We start from the raw sequence: 16,194 nt of genomic DNA on the forward strand, positions 1-16,194 counted from the left end.
GGTTACTACTAGCACTCTAGAAGATCATGATTGCGTAAGAGCTTGCGTTCCACAATCATTGAATACAAACAAAATCATGCCTTTTTTCTTTATTTACAGTTTTTACCTTATTTATCTATTTTAATTGACTGTCTTCAATCAATATCATTTGAAGTATGGTCGTTTGTATGAATACCAGTTCTTAGTTTAACAATTATGGATATAGTATATTAACATGCTTGGTTTTTTTTCTTCAACAGATGAATATTATTTCATTACGAGTGTTCATCATGAAAACTCATTACAGTATTTGTTTTATGTATTATATTACACTTTTTTCCTTTGAATTTCACAAATTTCATGAACAAATGTAATTACTGGACTACAGTATTGTGTAAGGTTATACTTATCAGTTATTCCTCACTCCCTATAATTGTTACATAATTATTAGATTTATAAAGTTCAATTCATTTTACCATTATTTTTATTTCAGATTTAGGTTTTTGTATACATAATTTAAATATAGTGTTTTAAATTTAAATATTTCTACTTTCTGTAGTATACTCTTTTTCTGTTGAAGTTGTTAAATTTAAAAGTTAGAATGGTAAGTGTTGTATATTAAATAAAAATGAATTTTCTGTGCAAAACATTTTTTTTTGCCTGTGCAATGCCAGGTGTTTATCTAGTATTTATATATGCATGATTCAAGCCATGCATATATGCGACGTGAGATCAAACCATATGGAGCCAGTTACAGAGATAATCTTTACCTAGCCCTTGACAGTTGATGAAACTGACAACAAAAGTCATTTAGTAAAGTCTGTTTTACTTATTCTAATTCTAAACTTATTTTAATAATTATGTATTTTAAAGTCAGCCACGACAGATATGGTATCTCTAGAGTCTCATCGTAATGGAGCAGCAAAATTAAACTGGCTTTTTTTCTAAAATTTTGATATGAAATTACCAGGTTTCACTTCTTTGTATATTTTAGGGTTGTTTGTAATGCTTTTATTTATTTATTTATTTTTGTTTATTGTTGAAAAACGACAGAATTAAATGAAGCCTTCTTTCAGCAATTGACTGAAGAAACTCTCTCAGTTTTGAATGTTGATCAAACCAATCTTTTATTCTAAGAAATCTTGGCTGTTTTCTAGAAAGAAGTTTATTTTGATATCCCTTAAATTTTTTTTTAATATGTATACTAAAAATCTGTTTCTCAAAGTAGGTTTTTCTGCAGGCATAGATAGATTAGTCATTTTCATCACTCTATTGTATATTGAATATTGATAAAGTTCTCAAGTTGTGAACATTTGTACTACAACAAAGATGCTGTTCGTTTAAGTTTATTACCGCTAATATGCTGACAGCCTCATGTGAGAGAGATAGTCAAGTGTAATAACTATGCACACACTTATTCTTAGATATTAAAGCGTAATCGAGCAGTGCAGATGATAGAGTGCTTAGCTAAGAATCTAAAATATCTGAGCCTGACTCCCAAACTATGTAATTCTTTTCTAATGATTTTTAGTAAGGCTTCGAACAGACCAACAGACATACATGGCTTGTTTTATTGTTTTTATTATTATAATAAACTCAAGGCATACTGTACATATGTTGCAAGTATGAAAACCGGTACTGATCAGCTCAGGAAATCTAGGAATGGAGTTGCACTTCAAACATGCAAAATGTTGAGAGCTAATCTATTAGATAGGTCTGCTTTAGAAAGTTGAGAATTCTTATCGCTACCTGAAATTCAGAATTACACTGGAGCTTCTAAGTTACTTGCCGCTGCTTTGAGTTGATTGAATAAAATTTTCAATTTTAAAAATTCTCTAAAATGAGCATCATTTTTAAATAAAATTATCCATTTTACTGTCAAACTTGTTTTCAGCATAGGCATTGTATGTTACAATACCTAGTCTCAGAATTATTATTGACAACTTTCTCCTATTGTCACAAATAATAATACTGTTACTATCAAATCTCTATTCAGCATTTGAGTTTTGGCTGAGGATCTAGCCATTTAACAATAAACTTACACAAACCTTTTGTAGGTTTTATCAAAAAGTATTGATATTTTCTATCATTTGAAATTGGCTTTGATCTTCTAGGTGATCTGACTGCCAGGATGTTTCAAGATTAAAATTGACAAAACTTTACTGCAATTAAAATGCTCAGAGGAAAAATATTGCGTAATGACATCACTAGTTATTATTGTCATGATAGTTAATATCTGTTATTGAATTTAACTTGCTAATCTATCAGTCTCTTTGAAACTATAGACGTTATACTCACACTTTTATTTGATCTGAGCGTGATCAATTTTTAATGATTTCAATTGTGAAACATCTTGGCAAACATATCACCTCAAGCACCAAAAACAGTTTTAATTAATAAAAAATAGCAATATTTTTTAATAAAATTTACTAAAAGTTTGTTCAAGTCCATTTGTACACGTAATGTTTGATCATATCAACAGGCATAAAGAACTTGTTAATATAACTCACCCCGAATAGAAGCTAAAATATTAGTGGTATCTCCTTCGTTCAGTCCTTGACATGAGCACTCATAGCTCTCAATAGTATCAACACAGACTGCGTGTCCACAAATTCCTTCCTCTTCGCAGTCATAGTTCTTATCTACCAGAAGATACAGTGTTTTAGCAGGATTTGTATCTGTAGCTTCATTTTAACTTTACATAACACCTTATTGTTCTAAATTTGTACCATGAGTTGACACAATAGAAAATAGCTGTTTCTTTGCAGTTCGTGTCAAAAATAGCAATTTCTGATGTCCAAATAACATATATTTTATTTAAAATTATGATTTGAGAATTGCCTAAAAAACATACATTACTGCAAGTCTGCAATGACGAAAAACATATGAGCATTAGATCTTTATTACAAGAAAACTTTATATAACTCGTATAGCAAGCTTGAAGTTTATTATTGTTTCTAGCTACATTGAATGTTTCTAGTTATTACGTTGCAGATACTTTCTTGCTAGCGAGTTTATGAGGGTTACAAGTTTAAAATTCAAGAGCTTTAGTAACTGGATTAACTGGATTAAAGCTCCCAGCATCATTGGATATGCGTAGGTTTTAATTGTATTATGATTATGTTTTATACAAAGTTTCTCATAAAAATGCTACCTTAAAACTGTTTTTTATAAATTGAACCAATTTTTTCAAGAAGAATTAATTTTGATACAATACTCAAACAAAAAATTTATCAAAACACATTTATGGCTTCCAGCTTAGATATTTCGTGCTCTTAAACTAATTTTCTCAAAGAAGAACAATAGCTACTTTTAAATTTTTTTACAGTTTAAACAAATTTCTAAAAAATATTGAGATAGTAATAAAACAGAAAGTCTCCTAAAAGTATTTATACTTACTCATATCATAAACGGCAAAGTTTGTTTCTTGGTCAACTGCGAGTGTGTTGGAAAGCATACAGATTGTGTTATGGTATGCGTATGCAACACATTCTGGTACAAACAGGCACTCAGCCGCACACACCACAGCTGATCTGGAGGTTGTCTGGTGATCGACTGTCTGTAGACCTTTTCCTGACTTAGAGTAAAAGGTGGTTGTGTTTATGTTGCCTGCTATCGGATTAGTCTAAAACATTTTCACATAGTGCGGTAAAAAATAATAATAATTATCACAATAATAATTCGAATGACGAACAGAATAATTTACAAAACAAAGATAATGAAGTTCAAAAATTGATGGTTCACGTTGGTTGACTTGATAGACAGACAACCTTACCTCTCAGTTTGACAGTTTTGTAATATTTTTCTTGAGATTTCTTGCTGAAACATTTATAGCTTAATTAGGTGAAAACTCGGCAATAAAATTTATTTTGGACAGAACATCTATTTTTAATCAACATACAACATTTACCATTCTAAATTTTAAACTTCATTCTGCGAGAAAAGTATTTTTGCGCAGTTCAAATGAATTAAAAAGAAAAATGACACAACTGTAAAGGTTTTCAAACTTTTTCAAACAACTGTAACTTTTGAACTTCATATCATAAAAGAAGTGTGGCATGTAAATAAAATCGAAGAAAAAATGAAAAGGTGAAGGTGTTTTAACATAAATGTGAATATAATTAGCAAGTAATTGTTAAATATAGTCTGTTTTGCTAAAATTACCATGAACCATTATTGGTAAACAATTATATGATTTTAGTTTGTTTCAGTGTTGCCATCATAATGCAAAAATATCGTAGGCTATAGATGTATATCAACTGGTATAGAAACCTATAATAATTATCTCATGCAATCACCTCCTGGTAAAAATCATCAAAATCGTCACAATTAAAAAATAGTAACAAAACAATATGTCAACCTTTGTAACTATAGTTACCTACAATAACTTTAGTGCATTTTGTGGTTATGATCTGCAAGATGATGTAACATCACAATGTACCACACGAAGAGTACTTACCTTCGAGACAGATGTGTAACATAAACGCTGAATCTAACGTAAATGAATTTAGCTTACTAAACACATACTTGACGGAAGTTTTAGTATGTACATGTTAAGTACACTAAAGTTACATTGTGTATTTTAGTAAACCTCAGACTTTTAACTAAATCTTTATCACTTATCTGTTTGTGAATCTGTTTTTACTATAACAAATAACGCTGAACTCGCCATGGCGAGCAACGCATATTTCTTAATAACGTATATAATCAGTAGACAAATCACAAAATTTTAATTTCGAGAGAAATTGTTGTTAATATCGTGTGGCAGAAAAAATTGACCCTAACCAAATAATAAGCAAAAAACATTGTGTTTCATAGAGTTAGGCAAAACAAATTATATAACAGGGGCATCGTAACGAGTGGGCGCAATACTCAAATAGCGCATCATTTGGCATGTGCATACGGTATTCGGTATATGATAAGAACGATGGAGTATTAAGGACTGTATAGCTCAGCGGTTTAGCGTGAGGTTGGAAACTTGCAATTGTGATCTCCGTGAATTTGAATCCAGGATGCAGCAAGCTTTTAATTCCAAAATAGTTACTGTCTGGCAGCAGACTGTTGAAGCAGCTGAGGAAGTCTTACTCACCAGCTGGTAGATATAGAGTACAAAGGTCAACACAAGAGAGCTCTTACGTAGCATTTTAGCCGTTCTTTGTTCGCTGCTATCTTAGAGAGAATGACCATCAAAGAGAGTTATGGCGATTGCATTAACCAGGAATTATTGATTTTTAAAAATTCATCAAGACTTCAAAAGATAGGAACAATTAAGCTCACTTAGCAATTATAGGTAAATTTTGGAATCTTATAAAATATTCATATTGTAAATATTCAATACGGTAAAAGTTGTATTTGATGTCTTTTTCTTTAAATATTAAATTATGTAACCAGACCTAATATTATTACTTAAAGATGAAATGTTTAAAAAATTAACAAAGAAAAATAATGTTTTTGTCTAATAAACTGATCGATGCAGCACAAGGCAGCAGCAATAACAGTTGATTTCATTGGTCTATTATAGAAGTCATAAAGCAAAGTTGTTGCTTTCCGTTTCAACTTCTGCCTACTTTCAGCTTTCTGTTATCATTCTAATAGAAAGCTTTGCAACCGATAGACCTTTGTATACCGTATTTTTATGTTGGAAGTAATGTATAATCCTTCGAAAAAATGTCTATTTCCTGAGTTATTCAGTGCAGTCCACTGGTGCATATTAGTTAGTATATTTTGGAAGAAAACCCTTCAGTGTTTAAGCTTTGATTTGATGATATTGTTGGTCAGCTAAAGTCCTTTAATAGTCAAAGACTTATGCTCAATTTGTTGGCAATACACTACCTCCAAGCAAAGCTAAGAGTTGGCCTATCTACAATAAAGAATGGTCAGCACTGTTACTATGGTTCCTAATATTATTGTTATAATTTTCCTCATTACTTTGATTATTATCACTGTCTTTTTTTATTTATATTATTCTAATGTTTTTAGTCGGATTAGTATAATAATGGTAGAACTAAAGACTTTGATATCTATAGACTATCTTATAAAACATAGGATATCATGTTTTAAAACTGAAATAATCTTAAGAAGATTGGTGCATACAGTGACTCAAACTTGTTAATGAACAAGCTGGCCATCTAGCTGCAATTCACCAAGACAAGAGAATATTGAAAGCGGTACGTGGATACAAATATATAGATAAGTATTTGAATATAATTTATTTCTTCACTCATGTGGGTGGTATTTTCTTCTCAAACTTGGTTCTCCTCTTAGAAACTTGGGAGTTTCAGCACTTCCCTCAGGATCTTAGCTATTTTTAATAGCACACCATTTTAGCAGCTAGATTCTGCTGGTTGTTGCTGGTGTATGGGCCAGTCACGCATGATATGTAAGTGCTCCTGCAACCAATGCTTTTCTGGCTACTAAAATTACAGTTGCTTTTACATGCCAGCATTGTTACATTTCCTCTCCGAGTGGGAGATATTTCATTATTTTGCTGGGTATGTTATAATCATTAAATACCTGCTACATTTATGACAGTAGCCTTTTTGTCCTTTTTGTTTACCACAAATACACACATATACATGCGCATACATGCACACACACATGCGCACACACACATGCATACACATATGCGCAAACAAGCCCGCGCACATGCACGTACAGATGCGGCTCGCGCCCACATGTGCACACACTTTTACATGCACACACATGTGCACACACGCATACATACACCTATATACACTGTATATACATATTATATATATATATATTATATATACCGTGCAGCTTCTATTTGATTGCCATGACGCAGTATTTTTCAATTATTTCCTATATTGGAGCTTCATTATAGATGTAGCTTAAATTGAGAGTGGAACTGTATTTTTAGAATAGCTTGTCAGAATTGGATGAATGATGAAAATAGCTTTTTAGGAACTGTACAATAGAATAGCCGGTAAAGTCATGGTACTTCGACATCTGTTTTGTAATTCCAAAGCTTTCCAGCTTTTCTTTAAGATTTTGAAAATGATCTCATTAAAATAATTAATTACTGCAAAGATTTTTAACCAACATAGTTCCTTGTTTGCACGGGAAAACTGTTAAAAAGAGAAAGCTGGTCCCAATGGCATCAATGCCACTCCGCCCCAAAGAGAATCCAAAATAGAGGCAACCGAAGTCTTGCTTTGTTTGTAAAAAGATTAAACTTTCTTCTCAAAATTTAGACGAGGTAGTCCAAAACATCTGTGCCACCCTCCACTTAAACCTCACCTCTAACAAACTGCCCCTATAAGGACGCAAGTAAAAAATACAGTGCTATGGCATTCAATTAGGAGTGTTACGCTATAGATAATATAAATATAGTATGTATATTATATATATATGCTCATGTTCGTGAGTGTGCACGTGTGTGTGTGCGTGCGTGCGTGCGTGTGTGTGTGTGCCTGTTTGTGTCATATGTGTGTTTGTGTGCGCAAGCACAGGCACATGCACCCTTTTTTATACATGTGTTGTATATATAAAATTATGTATAATATATAGATGTATATTATATGTCTCTTTGCTGTTTACTTCTATAATCAGTTTCATAGTTGAATAGAGAATGTTTTTGCTCAGTATTCAATATTATCTGCTTTGTTGCTTTGTTATTAAAATAAATACTTCTATCTGCAGTGATTATAGATGTTGGCTATATGCTACATCATATGGTGCTCATAGATACACATCACAACTAGTTGATAGGCATGAGTAGCTTCTCAAGCCAACAATGCAGTCATGTTATTCAACAATGGTTAGTTAAACCAGCTTGTCAGGTCTTTGGTGGCTCACATCACTAAGTCAAGCAAGCAGCAACCAAAGCATTCAAGTGTTCACTGAGCAAACTAATATATGGCATAGGTAAAATACTGCTGTGCAAAAGTACCTACAAACACTGAGAACTTCCTTGAGGATGGGCTATGTTGTGGCATTTGATTGGCTTCAACAGTAACAGATAACCTAGAAGATATGATTGGTTTTAGAAACATCACGGTTAAAGTTGTGTGCTCTGCAATAATGGCAGCTCTCTTCTACTATATTTGCATATTTGCAGGTAAGTAATTTGCTGCAAATACATTTATATTAACTCAAGGCCATGGGGTAGATAAATTTGGCTACTTTGTATGTATGAATGCTATTAAAGTATATTATTGTTAACCGTTGAACCCTTTATATATACTTTTGACCCCTTTTACTACTTTGATTTTTTGCCTAAAAGTAGCCTCAGTTAAGTCTTGTAAATGTTTGTTATGATATCTCAATTGGGATGATATTACTGCGCCTGTAAATACATCGGCAGAAATGGTACTGAGACATTATTGCATGTTGATCAGGAGGAAACAACTACAAAGTATGATTACAGAATGTTGTACATACTCGTCACTGTAAATGACAATTTAATCTTTCCAATACATGGGTACACTTTAATTGCGCATAATTGTTTTTTAGCAATTGTTACATAACTGTAATCTAATCTGATGAAGATTTTCCCTCTCTCTGGTTTTCCCTTTATTTCACTAGTTGATTAATAGTTGTTTATTTTAGTGATTACAATGAAAGATGAAATGGTATGCAAAGGTCACTGGTTCACAACCCAGCTGCCCAACAGCTTTCTATGCCACTGAAAATAGTTTGACTCATTAACGGACACTCTCATAATAAAGTTGTTAAAGTTGTAAATACCAGCCAACACCAATGTGTGAATGAGCGGGGAAGCAAAAATAGCCAAGGAGCGGATGTACTCATATTTGGTAACGATGAGGTGTCATTCTTTGAGAAGCCCCCTCATAAAGGTCCAAATAACCTGTGGGTATTCTTATCTAAAGAACCTCAGAGTAAGCTAAAATAACAAGCGAACAAAAACCTCCTGTTCCAACTTGTTCGACCAAATTGGAACAGGTTGTTCAACTACAGTGTGACATTTAACAGGAAGACACAAGCAAGTTTTCATATATTCAGACCAATTATAGTACCGATAACTCCAATACAGCAAAGATACTTTGTTAACAAGGCAGATATGAAAGCACTCTGGATGGTATCGCATTGCAAAACCACGGAAAGCAACCGCAATGTTTTTAGCGCTCGAGAAGAGTATGTCATAGAGCTATTTAAACATTTTCCCATAGATGTATTTACATTAAAAGCTGAAAGTTGTAGTTTGGTGTTAAACTCTGTAAATGAAAGCATTTACAACCATGGAGAACCTAACTTTGATGAGTACATGTTTTATTTGTCATTTGAAAACAGCCTTTGCCAGGATTATATTACAGAGAAATTTCGGAAAGTTCTAGAATCAGATGATGCAACGATACCCATAGCTTTAGGTGGTCTCTCAATTGAGGACTATTACACCATAACTCCTCCCAACAGTTTTATACATGTTAAGAACTTCTCATCACCAGAAGACCTTGCGAATCACCTCAAATACATCGCTAAAGAGCCAGACGCTTTCAACTACTACCATCAGTGGAGGAACTCTTATAGGCTGAATGGCAGCAGCCATATTATGGCCCAAAACAGAACTCTGATGTACCACGGAGGTAAAAAACTCACATGCATTATATAAACTTTTCATTTATAAGATTTATAAAAATATTCAGTTTGCAGTCACATTCTTTATGTATTGAAGGGATATGAAGCAAAGTCTACAGAATATTTAATAAGGCTTGAAGGTACTGGAGGGGTTTTTATTTAACAAACTTGTTAGATAATGCTTGCTAGATAACAAACTTATTATTTAACAAACTTGTAAATCTACTTATTTTGAATTAATTATGTCTGCTAGCACCCTGACAGGCCAGTGCACTGCGAGAGATAGTCAGTCGTGCCAACAAAGCAGAAAGAATAGATATAGGCACAATTGTCGCAAAACAATGCGAGACGTTTGAGTGATGTACTGTAGGTGATAGAGTGATGTACTGTAGGTGATAGAGTGATGTACTGTAGGTGATAGAGTGATGTACTGTAGGTGATAGAGTGATGTACTGTAGGTGATAGAGTGATGTACTGTAGGTGGTAGAGTGATGTACTGTAGGTGATAGAGTGATGTACTGTAGGTGGTAGAGTGATGTACTGTAGGTGATAGAGTGATGTACTGTAGGTGATAGAGTGATGTTCTGTAGGTGATAGAGTGATGTACTGTATGTGATAGAGTGATGTACTGTAGGTGGTAGAGTGATGTACTGTAGGTGATAGAGTGATGTACTGTATGTGATAGAGTGATGTACTGTAGGTGGTAGAGTGATGTACTGTAGGTGATAGAGTGATGTACTGTAGGTGATAGAGTGATGTACTGTATGTGATAGAGTGATGTACTGTAGGTGATAGAGTGATGTACTGTAGGCGATAGAGTGATGTACTGTAGGTGGTAGAGTGATGTACTGTAGGTGTAGAGTGATGTACTGTAGGTGATAGAGTGATGTAATGTAGGTGATAGAGTGATGTACTGTAGGTGATAGAGTGATGTACTGTAGGTGGTAGAGTGATGTACTGTAGGTGGTAGAGTGATGTACTGTAGGTGGTAGAGTGATGTACTGTAGGTGGTAGAGTGATGTACTGTAGGTGATAGAGTGATGTACTGTAGGTGGTAGAGTGATGTACTGTAGGTGATAGAGTGATGTACTGTAGGTGATAGAGTGATGTTCTGTAGGTGATAGAGTGATGTACTGTATGTGATAGAGTGATGTACTGTAGGTGGTAGAGTAATGTACTGTAGGTGATAAAGTGATGTACTGTATGTGATAGAGTGATGTACTGTAGGTGGTAGAGTGATGTACTGTAGGTGATAGAGTGATGTACTGTAGGTGATAGAGTGATGTTCTGTAGGTGATAGAGTGATGTACTGTATGTGATAGAGTGATGTACTGTAGGTGGTAGAGTAATGTACTGTAGGTGATAGAGTGATGTACTGTATGTGATAGAGTGATGCACTGTAGGTGATAGAGTGATGTACTGTAGGTGATAGAGTGATGTACTGTAGGTGATAGAGTGTCACTTTTGAAAACTGAAAGATGAGAGTTTTAATCCCCTTAAAAGTTGTGTTCATTCCAAGAAAATTTTCTGCTGCCAAACCAGTGTTTTCTCCTAACCTGTAAACTCGGCTTCAGACAGATGATTGATAAAATTATTATAATAGTGAAGACCAGGTGGATACCGGTGTTGCACAGGTAATAAACAAGGTTTGTATGGAAAATTTATTACCATATTAAGAGATATTAATAATTTTAATAAAAAAGATAATTTTGATCAGGCGTTCTGGCTGAGTCAGTGTAGCAACCATACAAAGAGTGAATAGAAAAGTGACTGTACCCAAAATAGAGGTCTACTTTAACAAGTTCTGTTTTAATGAGTACATTGCTAGTTTTAGGCAAATAGATAAAGTGCAACTTTGAATCATTGGAACAGTAAGGTATGAAATTATTGGCAGAGGTCAGTTCTGAATCTATATAAAGCCTAAAAACCCAGTTTTTATAGCACGTTTAGCAAAATAAACAAGCTAAAATTACTAGCTTAAGTTACTCAAATTAGCCAGTTTGCTAATTCTGCCGTTGGCTATTTATTCAACTTAATGGCGACTACATTACCCGCTACTGTTTATAAGACGTTTTTATTAATCGTGTAGTGCCGAACATTTGTCTGGTATTGTATATTTTTGATTTTTAACTTTACAGCACTTGCATTAGCAAGTAGAGCCACAAAGACTAAGATCTATAAAACTAAATTTATAAAATGAAAGATTGTTTGCTTTAAAAATGTTAAAAGTAAGATTTTGATGAGCATACATGCCTTTTCTTGAAAAGCCAACTCTTTTGGCATTTCTTGCATAAAATTCCTTCTTTGTGAAGGAAAATAATGATTGCTCGTTGTTCTGCGGTAGTTGCTATAGTGAAGATGTAACTAATAAAAATATTGTACATAGAATGCGCAGAATGTCAAGCTTGCTTATTTTTATATCCATAGGTACAAAACAATTGCAACCTTGAAAAATTTTGCAACAATGGCTTCAAGAGATGAAATTAGGACAACTCCTTGTACTCACTTCCTGTTAACATTAAATACTAAGTTTATTTGAGTGGGAGTGCCATGTCCTTTAGGAGATTACACAAGAGGAGTAAATTTTGTAATTATGCTTCAAATGGCACCATCTCAAAGAGGAGACAGTAAATATTAAAAAGATACTTTACTTTGTTATATTTGAAATAGTACTCTTTGTTTTATATGGAATGGAACTTTGAACTCTGAGTTCCTGTTAATTCATAGTGCAGCTCCATACATTTGCACCTGACTGTAGCTATTACAAAAGTTAGTTTGAGTTGAACTATGTATAAGATGCACCACCTACTGTCAGAGCTTTGTCTGTTGTACGTGTACCCTGCCGCGCTGCCTTGCTGCCTTACTACCAAAAGGGGTGGGAAGCAAAACAAATAAGACAAAGAAAGGTTCAGATGCCAGTCTTATGATGCTAATAGTCTAAAATCTATAACTTCGGTTAACAAGGCTATCATAACTCCGTTACAGACTTCATGAAATATATTTGTGACTTGACCTATGAAAGACCACAGAGTATATGGAGTAACTTTAGTGAAGAATACGGCAGCCATTAGTGTCTAGATGTGTCAGCACCTAAAGACTATTGTCCCCTCTACAACCTGTCTTGCAAGGAACTCTAGAGCTGATCTCTCTTGTACTCGAATTGTTAGAGATGTGATACAAGCATATCTATTTGTATCAACTATAAAAGTCTTTAAAACATACTTATAGAGTAAAAGTGCTAATAATGGTGCCAGCTATATAAACCTTATGTAGTAATTGTTCTGATCGACAATTGAGGCAGCAGACTAAATGTATCAAGATAAACCTGAATTTGCACAGATCTCTTGATGCTGGATGAAGTACATTCAGACAGCTTAATTTGAAAAAATGGCCGCAAACTATATTTAATTAGATTGTACAAGTTTAGAACATAACATTAGATGATATTGAAGAAGAAGGTAAACAATTTTCTTTTAAATATTATTTATAAATTTTCATCAAAATCTCCTTTCGTGTTTTTCATTATAGCGAGTTCATTTTGATATCCTGTGACATTCACCTATCATGATGTTGTATGCTGCACTTTGCATTTGATTTTGTACTGTACACTTTTCTGTCATATGTGTAATCATTTTTAATCATGATTAGAAATAATTAAATTTCGATTCGGAGTCATTAAGTGAGACGAACTGTTTACGCACTTAAGTAAAGCATAATAATACTGTTTACAAGTAGATGAGATGTAAACTATATTATGAATCATTTAATTTATAGGCTTTTTGCAGAATAAACATCATAAATATGACTTTAGCATTTAGTGAGTCATCAAAAGAGTAATCAGCACCAACCCTGCTTGCTTACTAACTGAAGCGTTGTAGGCACACTTGAGGGATCCACAATTTGGCTCAAAAACCGAAATTTTAAAAATATTCTCCCAAAGTTATTTTTTCCTGTTTAAAACTAACACGATGCTTTGGATATAGACCAAAAAAGTTTGTAAATAATTTGAAAAGAATTTGTACGCTGTCAATGTGCGATTTAAAAGCAAATGTTTTATGAATTTATGAATCTCAGTTATATTTTTTTGTTGATTTACGTTTGGACATATCAAAGCAGGAACATTGCTGTTGGTACTAAAGAGATGGCTTACAGATGTGTGTGTTATGAATGCACTTTCATTTTTATCTTCACTTAAAAATAATCTCACATGGGAATTGAACTTTGGTATCCAAGCCAAGTGCATTATCGACTGCACCACTTGATTACTTTGAAGGATCAAGAAATAACTGTGATTACACATGAGGATGATTGCTAACAGTGCACAAAACTGCCAGCTTACTAGTTGACTAAATCACTTACTCTGTAAACACTGGCTCTAGGTCATCCCAGGCTGGTCTGGTTTTAAATATTTATTTATGTAAGTTTTACCATAGGCATATACATGTATAGTATCTGACTATTTGACAGCTAGACAAGTTTGATTGTATCAAGAACCAAAAAACTGTAAAGTAGGTGAATAAGTCCTCGTCAGAATTTATAGATTATATACGGAGTATTGTACTGATTGTAAAAAGAAGTTTTTAATTTTACTAAAGGTAATCTGATGAAAGAATACTTGACATCTTTTATCCACATAGTGAAACATGAAAATATAAAACTATCCCTGTTAGATATCTGCTATCATCAACCTGTTGATGTTAGCAATAACAATAATTTAGTTGCACAGTCAAAAGCAAACAATTTTAGATCAGATACATACAGACACATTTAAATTCATTTCAACAATATGGCATTTTAGGTTTGTTTTTGTTTAGCTCTTGATGCGCTCAGACAGTTTAGTAATTTATTTGGTTTTGCGTACATTCATATACCTGTTAGTAATAGAATGCATAGTTTTAATGATGCTAAAATTGAAACAGGAAATCTTAATCATGGCTTCCTTTAAATATTATTCTTGAGTATTAATGATTATAATGACAAAACTTATAATAATAACAACAATAATAATAGTAATGATGATTATAATACTGATAATATTATTAATAATACCAACGATAATATTAGCAACAATAATAGTAATAATGATATTAACTAGAAATTCCACTGTCATACAGCCCACGACCAAAGTGATTTTCAAAAAAGAAAGGGTACTGATGGTTGAGAAATGCAATATTAGCAGTCAAATAGGATAACTGCAATGGTAGCTGTAGTGTACTGGGTGTGGGTGTTATTATATACAACAAATAGCAATAATGAAAGGAAAAGATTATATGTTTATATCTCTCCTGCAAAAAGAGAAATGCAATATTGGCCAATATTAGAAGTAAAATGCACTGATATTATTAGAATAACCAAAATTATTTATATAGTAATAATATAAAACAAAAGCACAATTTTTTACATTTCAAAACGGCATAGCTAGCAATATCACGAAGTTGTGATATTTATATAGATTTTTAGAAAATCTGCACTACGTAGTCATTGTTCCGTAGTCATCCAAACTTATAATTAATTATTGTAATAATCTCATAAGAAACATTAAAAAAATATCATCGTCATTTGCTTTACTGACACTGCGTTGGACATCAGTTAGAATGCGAAAGTATTCAAATATGTTGGGAAATAAATTAAAAATGAAAAAATTGAAATCGGCAAGAATGAAACGATTTCTGTACTCCTATGTTAATTGCCGAAACCTTCGGCTATTCGACAATAATATAGACTGGTGAAAAGTGCACGTGTTTTTCGTGAAACGAGCAAGACTTTATCGTTCTATTCTCTGTCGCCCGGCGTTTCAATTTCCGGTCTTAACTTTCATGAATCCAAGCTTTTCAAGCGTTTTGTGGCAACTTTCGTCCAAAAAAATCTGTCTATTTGTGTAGAATCCGATCAGATGGGTTAGTTTTAGGAATTTACGGTAACGTTTCAAAAGCTTGGTAACATGTTTAAATAGGTTTTTATGCGTTTTGTATCATTATTATACTTAAACGACATTACTGAAAAATAGTTAAATTTGTTGATAGGATTTCGTTGCAAGGGTTTGGTGACGGCCGTTACCGGATAATTTTTCGGGAGTTGTGTGCACATGTGAATTTATCATAATTCTCCCGATCAATCGTTTCACTCTTGTTTGGTCGTGGGATAATAATAATTATTTTTATTTTTCTGCTTTGTTAAGATTTGATAAGAATATTATTATAAGAATTTGCAAGAATATTATGGAAAATACTGGATATCTGAGAAAAAGAGGCCTTACCGCATACCGGTATACTACCGGACAAGATCTGAGAAACATCAATCACTAACAACAATAATAATAATAGTTATAACAACAATAATAGTACAGATAGCCCGAGTAAGTTAAATTAGATTTAATTGTGTGTAAAGAGAAAAAATTAGTTAAAGGTGGACTTTGGTAACTTTGAATAAGAATGGAATTATTTAAGTTATTGATAGGATTGTACAACAAACATAATTTGATAAACATTCTTGTGCACCCAGTGAGCGTTTTCATTATTTTCTTTACACGTTGGTGCTGCCCAAAAGTGTATATAAATCAAAATTAATCAAGCAGTGAAACATTTGATCACAAGTATAGCCTAAACTCTACTAAAACCTTCGGAAACAAGACTAGCATCACCTTCTGTCACAGAATTA

This window comes from Watersipora subatra, chromosome 9 (genome assembly GCF_963576615.1).
Source record: "Watersipora subatra chromosome 9, tzWatSuba1.1, whole genome shotgun sequence".
NCBI lineage: Eukaryota > Metazoa > Bryozoa > Gymnolaemata > Cheilostomatida > Watersiporidae > Watersipora > Watersipora subatra.